The sequence below is a fragment of the Hypanus sabinus genome, chromosome 14 (genome assembly GCF_030144855.1).
Source record: "Hypanus sabinus isolate sHypSab1 chromosome 14, sHypSab1.hap1, whole genome shotgun sequence".
NCBI lineage: Eukaryota > Metazoa > Chordata > Chondrichthyes > Myliobatiformes > Dasyatidae > Hypanus > Hypanus sabinus.
In genome coordinates, this window is record NC_082719.1 from 9,566,613 (window position 1) to 9,576,730 (window position 10,118).

The 10,118-nt window shown below is 40.7% G+C and overlaps 1 long non-coding RNA gene across 1 annotated transcript; it reads right to left on the reverse strand.

The window, feature by feature from the left end:
• Positions 1-202: 202 nt before the first annotated feature.
• LOC132404366 (uncharacterized) lies at positions 203-9,183 on the reverse strand. Its single transcript, XR_009515509.1, has 3 exons — positions 8,976-9,183; positions 480-559; positions 203-391 (listed from the first exon to the last, which is right to left on the reverse strand). It is a non-coding gene; the product is annotated as an uncharacterized LOC132404366 (long non-coding RNA).
• Between the last annotated feature and the right edge of the window lie 935 nt (positions 9,184-10,118).

Consider the following 10,118-nt stretch of genomic DNA (forward strand, 5'->3'; position numbering starts at 1 on the left):
ATTGTTTCACTGAGTAGCAATCAGTATGCTTAGAAGAAATTTCATGTCAATTAGATAACTAACTAACACTGTTACTGGTGCCAGGAACATTGCAGCAGCAGTTTGGAAGAGATGGGAGAAACTGAAAGAATGCATTCAATCCTGAATAAATATTAGTAAAATGTTTATCTCAACTCTTCGTTATACAACTGTCTGTCTAGGTACCATATCTGACGCGGATGTTGGTGACCATGGTTTTCCATACTGATCTATCCCTTGTTCTTTGGATGACTTCCATTTCCTCCACGTGTAGCCACCTGGCTGGGCTTTTGATGTACATAAGCCGAGGTCTTCCTGTAGGTTTGCTCCCCTCGATCTTTCCAGAGAGTGTGAGTTTTTCGAGTTCATCTTTCTGCACGTTAGACAACACATAGAATAAAAGTTCAAGAATAGCTACCTGTACTATATTTGTTAATTATTAATCAGGATTAAATATTTACAGTATAAACTGAAGTGAACTGCAGAGCATTCTACATCTGACATCCATTCTGCAACTTTAATGCCATTTATTCCAGCACCCCTGAAACATAGAAGAGTAATACATCTCAGTTACAAACATGACAGGCACTCGACTTATACATAAAGCTCACACAGGGTGGCATGGTAGCATAGAGCCTAGCACAACGCTATCACAGTGCCAGTGACCCAGGTTCGATTCCTGCCACTGTCTGTAAGGAATTTGTACGCTCTCCCCATGACTGTGTGTGTTTCCGCCAGGTGCTCCCATTTTCTGCCACGTTCCAAAGACGTAGAAACAGGTTAGTGGATTAATTGGACACATCAGTGTAATTTAGCAGAATGATTTTGTACATCCTGAAGGGTCTGTTAAAATAAAATGCATGGAACATGTATACAATAAAACACTGATAACCCAATGTACTTGGGATCTTTGTGGGTCCAGATGAGCCAATTTTCAATACAATTGAATGATACTCCTATTAATATCCATATACATTTTAGCTTACATATTTTTACATATTATATTTGACATAATAATTTTTCCAGTGAATCTGGTGAATTTAATGTGCTCCACATACTCACTCCAGTGATAACTTAACCACAATCCTGAATTCTGTATTACACACTACAATGCCAGCTTTGGCCGCACGCCTGGTCCACACTCCAGGTTTGAGCCTAAGATGCCCGATGGGCCAAATGGTCTAGTTCTGCTACAAGATCTTATGTTCCTATGCACTCCTGATCTTGGCTCTGAACACTAGTCTACCAATGTTCCTGGCATCTGGTTTCCCATACCCAGAACTGGCCCTCCAGCTCTGGATGTACACCCCGTACACATGGCTTAATTCCAAACCATCAGGATTTCCAAGCAATCAGATTTTATCTTATCAGAGTTTTATTATGTGATATAATGGTGGATTTTTGGGCAGCTGCTTCCATCTGTCCAGATGTGAGTATCATGTTTATCACTCACTCAGAAAAGCAATACAAGGACTATAAAGCTGGAATTCCAAAGCAACACACACAAAATGCTGGAGGAACTTAACAAGTCAGGCAGCATCTGTGGAAATGAATAAACAGTCAATGTTTCGGGCCGAGGTCCTTCTTCAGAACTCTGAGACCCATACGGTTTTCATGATAGTGCCCCTTCACCATTCCATGGATAAGTTTATCAGTTAGAGAGGTCTGAATATTTTCTGATTCCATAATAGATTTCAGCTAGTCCAGCTAATTTAAAGAGGAATGAAAAGTTAGAGTGCAAAACCTAGGAGGGTCAGACATCATAAAGAATGTTTTGTTTTGGAGTGCCTAATTTGATAATTTGCTTAAACATCTTTTTGATCGGTTTCTAAATTGGGAGTGTTTGAATTGAAACAATGAATTATTCCAAAACCTAATGGTTTGAATATATATGAGTTTGTGAGTTAATCAGGCACCTACTGTAGGCGCTCTGTCTTATTACAAGGCCCAATCAGACTGGTAGTGATTCACACTTCCATAGCAGAAGTGATGTTTGAATGTGCCACTAAACTATTTTCATCAGTCAATTGAATCAAAATTGCACCAAACTCCTTTCCAATGCCTTGCAATATATTTGTAACATTCAATTACAATTAGAATGACTAAATCTTTGGTAAACTAATCTTTCTAGTTTAAGAAATACTAGTGAGAAGGAAAATGCCACAGGCAAGACTATTTCAAGACTGCTTCAGTTTTGGAACTTATTTGTGGTCTGTTAGCTTCAAAGCATCGTCCTCGAATTACAAACAGTTGGACAGATGCTGACGAAGAAATGCTTCCTCCCAATTTAAAATTTATAACAGTCACTATTTTGCTTCCTGATGGTTACTACAAATCAGCTATATTACAGAAAACACATGTTGCCATAGCAGGAAACAGAAGCCATAGGTCATTTCTCCAAAGGCATTATCACACACTAAGACTTAAATCAAATTCTCCTCCATTTCTCTACGAGTCATCCTCCACAACTGACTGACACATGTTCTGTGGTTAATGTAAACAGGAAGGGCAGTTTCTTTCATGGTGGTTTAAACTAACCAGGAAATGGGCAACAGATCAGTCTCCCATAAGTATGAACATCACCACAAGTACACAGGCTTGTGTACTTATAATATATAGCATTGAGTGTCTGGCAATTCAAAAAATGATTTTAATCTGAATAACGGTCAGTAGTAATGCAGTGGAGTTGAAAGAGCCTGTGTTGGATAGAGCAGGAACTCGGATGCTGAGATCATGATGTATGATGACCTATTCCTGTTTCAGGCCATGCATGAAAACCATAACTTCTTCACATTTTAGTGAATTATAGTCATAAAGCCATACAGCACAGAAACAGGCCATTCAGCCCACTATTTTATGTTTACCATCAAGTATTCATTTACACTATCCTATTTGCCAACTCTGGTCCATATGCCTCAATAATTCAAATATTCATCTAGAAACTTCTTAAATGTTGTTAAGATTTTCTGACTCTACCACACTTGCAGACAGTCCATTCCAATTTGCAAGCAACCAAAGGGCCTTCCTTAAATCTACTTTACACATTCTTCTTCTTATCGTAAACCAGTTCGCTCTGGTCATAGAAGCCTTTCCCACATGGAAATGCTTCCTGCTACTTACCTGACCAATATTCCTCATAATTTAGTTTTCATAATTTCAGCAGCCAGCCAACAATAACTCTGGAGTTGATGGCTATAACACATTATCACAGGGCCCAATTTTTAGAGTTTCTGCCAAGGTTCATGCTTATTTGTGCTTCTTAAAGGTGAGATGAAAAGTGAAGTTATTCTAGATGTAATTACATCTTTCTATAAGAGAGGCCATAGCATGGAAGCAATGTTCTAGTGGATCAAGTTTAATTGTGATTCGACCATACGTGAGTACCCATGAATACGGCCAAATGAAACAACGTTACTCTGGCACCAAGGTGTGAAACACACACAGCACAAGGGCACACAGAGCACATATAAGTTAGCAGTAAAATAGGTACACAAAAAAAAAATATAGTCCAAATCCCTGAGTCCGTGAACGTTACAGCAGTCTGCAATCGAACACAATACAACTTGTCTTCTGCTGAGTGAACAGCAGCATGGGGGGCAGCATGGATGTCATGGCTCACTGCTACAATCTAATAAGGTGAACAATTTTGTTTCCCTGTATCCATCCTACCTTATTGAATTACTTTGTTATTCTAATCAGGTTGTCTTTCAATCTGCTAATCAAGTGGATATAAGCAGAGTCCTTTATCTGATCTCTTTAAAACCTGATACCATTCCAATGAATCTGGACAGTATCCCCTTGAAGGTGTTTCCTTCCTGAGGCACAGTTCCTAAAACTTCAGGTGGGGTCTAACCAAGTCTCCAATAAATGAATTATAACTTCCTCTCCTTTGTATTCTGCACACTTTGAGAGAAGAGCCAGAAATCTATTATCTTTATTTTCGAGTTTTTTCTGCACCTGTGATCAGGCTTTAAATGATTCGTGTACTTGGAAATTTAAGTCACTTTCCTCCTCCAAATGATTGAAAAGTATATGGTGAAAAGCTGAGCTTCCTTCTCAGGTCCCTACAGATTACCACTTGCCTCATTGTACCAATCAAACTACATTTTCTTTAACTTCATTCAGTCATTAATCTCCAAACCACTTGTCAATCCGTGACAAAAAGTTACATTTAATTACACATAGTTTATTGTTGTTAGTGACCTAGTGGGCGGAAATGATCTGCTGGATGATATAATCAAATCGGATCATATACATCCAGAGTCACACTTCATAAATGAACCTGGAGTATAAACTGAAAACTAACTTTTGTTTTACATTTATTGGGCAATGTAGATGATGTTAATTATGCAAAACTTCTGTCACCAGAAAACACAAAATCTTGAATACACATATCACCAGAATCTTCTACCAACTTCTATAGTATAAAGACAAACTCTTGATATCTCAATCTACCCATCATAGCGTTTACACCTTCTTTTGTCTATCCACACTGCACTTTCTCTTTAACTGTAACAATAAGTATCTTGTTCTATTGTTTCCTTTTGTACTGCATCAATCATATGTTTGAAATGATCCGTCTGGATTCATGAAACACAAATCTGGTGCATGTACCAATAACAAACCCATGACCTATTTTGAGAGTTTATTATGAACCATAGCAATCCAACCTATGTTGTAGGCTGACATCTTGGGAACTTGAGATTTTATGCTCCCAATAATAGAACAACTGTGATGCAATTTTTATGTTAAGCTGATGTGTGAATAGAAATTATTATCACATTTACCGAGGAACAGTGAAAATCTTTGTTTACATGCCATCCGAAAAGGTTTTTTCATTACCACAGTGCATTGAGGCTTTTCAAGGCAAAATAATAACAGAATGCGGAATGAAGTGTTACAGTTACAGAGAAAGTGCAATGCAGGTAGATGATAAGGAGCAAGGCCATAATGAGGTAGATTGTGAGGTCAAGAGCCTATCTTATTATATTAGGAAACTAGTCAAAAGTCTTATAGCAGCGGGACAGAAACTATCCTTGAGCATGCTTGTATGCGCTTTCAGGCTTTGGTATCTTCTGTTCAGAAGATAGAAGAACAATGTCTCTGAAAATTCAAGGGTAGGGGTTCTGAACTGGGGACCATAGATCCTTCAGTAAATGGTAGGGGACCAAGGCATAAAAAATTCTTGTCCTAGGGCCATTGTGAATTGTAATGATGTATCCTGTAGATCATCATATTACAGCACAACTACAATATTGAATTGGCAGGGTATAATTCAAGTTAGTTACCATCTTGAGTGTTGTTGCATTATACTGGGGTTAGGGTGTGCATAAGCTGCCCTTCTGCTATAGTAACTGAGTCTTTGAGCACATCTCACTTACCTCCGGTATCTCCGCTTTCAACCTCTCTCCTCGCATACAGCAAGGGTAGTGATCCCCTGGTCATCTCCCACTCCACCAGCCACAACACTCATTGGATCATTCTTGGCAATTTCCTCTACATTCAAAAATATTTGAGCACCGGACATACCTCCTTGCCACCTCCCTTTTCAGCACTTCTAGGAGATATTCTGTTCACAGCTGCCTGGTCTGCTTTTCCATTCTCTGCTACTGCTTGCCTGGTGTCGGTGTTTTCCCATAAAATTGCAGGAGATGCAACATGTGCTCTTTCATCTCTTTCATTCCAACCATTCTGAAATCCAAACCCTCTTTCTAGGTTAGATGTGATCCAACGCACTTCTGTCATCCAGTATATTGCATCTGACGTTTACAATGTGGTGTACTCTACTCTGGAGAAGAGACACTGAGCTTCTAGTTGCCTGCCACTTTAATTCTCAATCCCACTCCCATGCAAAGCTATCTGTTAAAATGAGGGCTTGTGTAAATTGGCATTTTGTTTCAATTCTGTGTACAATACAGTCTTCTGGACTCAGAATCAATTTCTGCAATCTTAGGCAACTCGCTTGCTCCTTTAGTATCAGAAGAATCCATCCTATCCATCTCTGATATTGGCTAGGTATACCTCTCTCCAATAGTACGGCCTGAATAACTGGGCATGTCCTGCAGCCCTGCATTTCGTTGTCTAAGTTCTCTTTTTCCAACTGTCCACATTTTGTAGCTTTGGTGAATAGAGGATCCTGATTTGACTCCCAGATTGTCCTCATTAAACAGATGCCCTACTTTAGATTTGCTCACAGGACAATTCTGGCTTCACCCTATAAGAATATATAAGAATTCCTTTAGACTGATCTATTCTTCCCATACTTTCCGTGCAACTTCTTCCCTTCCCAGTTCGACAAAGGATTGTCAGCTAAAATGTTCAGAAGTGATAAGCACAAGCAATTGTGCAGATACTGGAAATCCAGAGCATCAAACACAAAATATTCAAGGAACAACAGGTCGGGCTGAGGAATAAGGAGAGGAATAAACAGTTTCAGGTGCAGACCTTTCATCAGACTTTCTTTAGAAGTTTGTGAAAATTCAGCATGACATCTGAAACTTTGACAAACCCCTAGAGATGTGTGGTGTAGAGCATAACGACTGATATGGAAACATCAATACCATTAAATTGAAAATCCTACAAAAAGTAGTGGATATGGCCCAGTCCATGAGTAAAGCCCTCCCCATCATTGAGCACATCTGCACGAACTATTTTCCCAAGAAAGCAACATCCATCATCAAGGGCACACATCATCCAGGCCATGCTTGCTTCTCGCTGCTGCCATCAGGAAGAAAGTACAGGCACCTCGGGACTCAGACCACCAGGTTCAGACACAGTTACTACATCTCAACTATCAGGCTCCTGAATCAAAGGTAATAGGTTCATTTAACTTCACTTGCCCCATCATTTTTAATAAGTTCTATTGGGTCTTTTGGGTCTCTCAGGATCTTCTCCACCAACTTACCAACCACTAAAGTAAGACTCACTGGTCTATAATTTCCTGGGCTATTCCTACTCCCTTTCTTGAATAAAGGAACAACATCCGCAATCCTCCAATCCTCCGGAACCTCTCCCGTCCCCATTGATGATGCAAAGATCATCCCCAGAGGCTCAGCAACCTCCTCCCTCGCTTCCCATAGATACATCTCATCCAGTCCCAGTGACTTATCCACCTTGATGCTTTCCAAAAGCTCCAGCACATCCTCTTGCTTAATATCTACATGCTCAAGCTGTTCAGTCCACTGCAAGTCATCCCTATGATCGCCAAGATCCTTTTCCATAGTAAATACTGAAGCAAAGTATCCATTAAGTACCTCTGCTATCTCCTCTGGTTCCATACAAACCTTTCCACTGTCACACTTGATTGGTCCTATTCTCTCACGTCTTATCCTCTTGCTCTTCACATACTTGTAGAATACCTTAATCCTGTCCACCAAGGCCTTCTCATGGCCCCTTCTGGCTCTCCTAATTTTATTCTTAAGCTCCTTCCTGCTAGCCTTATACTCTTCTAGATCCCTATCATTATCCACTTTTGTGAACTTTTCATAAGCTCTTCTTTTCTTCTTGACTCGATTTACAACAGCCTTTGTACACCACGGTTCCTGTACCCTACCATCTTTTTCCCTGTCTCATCTAGGATTGCATATGGTGACATGTATGTGCTTTGTAATAGAATTTACTTAGAACTTTTATTTATTGCTTACTTATTATTTTCTTTCATTTGTATTTGGACATTGTTTGTTCTGTTGAATATGGTCTTTCATTAATTCAGTTATGATTCTTGGATTTACCGAGTGCGCCCACAAGAAAATATATCTCAGGATTGTATTTAGTCACATATACATACTTCGAACTTTGAATCAGTGGTAGCAAGTATCTCGTTTTTGCACTAATGCTTTATTTTGCATTTTTTCACTGTCTTGTAAAATTTATGTAGAATTAGGGCATTTGGCTCATCGAGTCTGCTCCATTTCATCACGGCTGATTTAATTTTCCTCTCAGCCCCAATCTCCTGCCTTCTCCCCGTATTCCTTCAGCCATGACCACTCAAGAACTTTTCAACCTCTGCCTTAAATATACAAAAAGACTTGGCCTCCACAGCTGCCTGTGCAAAGAATTCCAGATTCACTGCCCACTGGCTAAAGAAATTCCTCAACATCTCCATTCTAAAATGATGCACCTCTATTCTGAGGCTGTATCCTCTGGTCTTAGAGACTCTCCCACCATAGGAAACATCCTCTCTATCATGGCCTTTCATCATTTGATAGGTTTCAATGAGATCACCCCTCAATCTTTTGAATTCTAGTGAATACAGGCCCAGAGATATTAAACGCTCTTCAAATGACAAACCATTCAATCCTGGAATGTTTTTTGTGAACCTTCTTTGAACCCTCTTCAGTTTCAGCACATCCTTCCTAAGATAAGGAACCTAAAACTTCTCATAATACTGAGACCTCACTAGTGCTTTATAAAATCTCAACATTACATCCTTGCTTTTATATTTTCGTTCTCTTGAAGCGAATGCTAACGTTGCATTTGCCTTCCTCACCACAGACTCAACCTGCAAATTAACCTTTAGGGAATCCTGCACAAGGACTCCACGTTCCTTTGCACCTGTTTTTTTTTGTACTGTCTCCATTTAGAAAATAGTTCACCCTTTCATTTCTTCTACCAGTGCATGACCATACACATCCCCACACTGTATTCCATCTGCCATTTCTTTGCCCATTCTCCTAATCTGTTTAAAGTCCTTCTGTAGCCTACTTCCTCAAAACAACCTGCCCCTCCACTAGTTTCAAACCATGTGCAAACTTTGCACCAAAGCCATCAATTCCATCTTCCAAATCATTGACATAGAAAAAAAATATATCCCTATGGAACACCACTAGTCACTGGCAGCCAGCCAGAAAAGACTCCCTTTATTCCCATTTTTAGCTTCCTGCCAATTACTAACTGCTTTCTCCATGCTAGAATCTTTCTTGGGCTCGTAGCTTGTTAAGCAGCCTCACGTGTGGCACCTTGTCAAAGGCCTTCTGAAAGTCCAAGTACAAGTCAACTGATACTCCATTGTCCATCCTGCTTGTTATTTCTTCAAGGAATTTCAACAGATTTCTCAGGCAAGATTTTTCCTTGAGGAGACCATGCTGAAGACGGCCTAGTTTATGTAACACACACAAAATACTGGAGGAACTCAGCAAGCCAGGCAGCATCTATGGAAAGATGTACAGTCGATGTTTCAGGCTGAAACCCTTTGGCAAGTCTGGAGAAAAAAAAAGCTGAGGAGTAGATTTGAAAGGTGGGAGGGAAGGGAGAGAGGCATGCCAGGCATTATGCGAAGCTTGGAGGGGTAGGGATGAAGCAGAGAGTTAGGAATTTGATTGATGAGAGACAGAAGACCATGGAAGAAAGAAAAAAGGGGGGAGGTGCCCCAGAGGGAGGCAATGGGTGGGCAAGGAGATAACATGAGAGATGGACAAGGGTATGGGAAATGGTGAAGAGGGGGAAAGGAGACATGATTGATAGTTTGAGAAATCAATGTTCATGCCATCAGATTGGAGGCTACCCAAACGGAATATAAGGTTTTGTTCCTCCAACCTAAGTGTGTCCTTGTCCCGGTTGTGGAGGAGGCCATGGATGGACATATCGGAATGGGAAGTGGAATTGAAATGGGTGACCATGGCAGATCCCGTTTGTTCTAGTGGACAGTGTGCAGATGCTCGGCAAAGGGGTCTCTCAATCTACGCCATTTGGGTAGCCTCTAATCTGATGGCATGAACAGGATAAGCAGGTTGGAGGACCACCACCTTATATTCCGTTTGGGTAGCCTCCAACCTGATGGGATGAACATCGTCTCCATCCCCCCACTTCACCATTTCTTATCCCCTTGTCCCTCTCTCGTGTTTCTCCTCCCTCTGGGGCTCCTTTCCCCCACTTTTCCTCAATGGCCTTCTGTCTCTCATCAACCAATTCCCTAACCCTTTGCTTCATCCCTCCCCCTCCAAGCTTCACCAATCGCCTGGCGTTTCGCTCCCTCCCCCACCTTTCAAATCTACTCCTCAGAACTTTTTCTGCAGTCCTGCCAAAGGGTCTCGTCCCGAAATGTCGACCGTACTCTTCCAAAGATGCTGCCTGGCCTGCTGAGTTCCTCCACTACTTTGTGC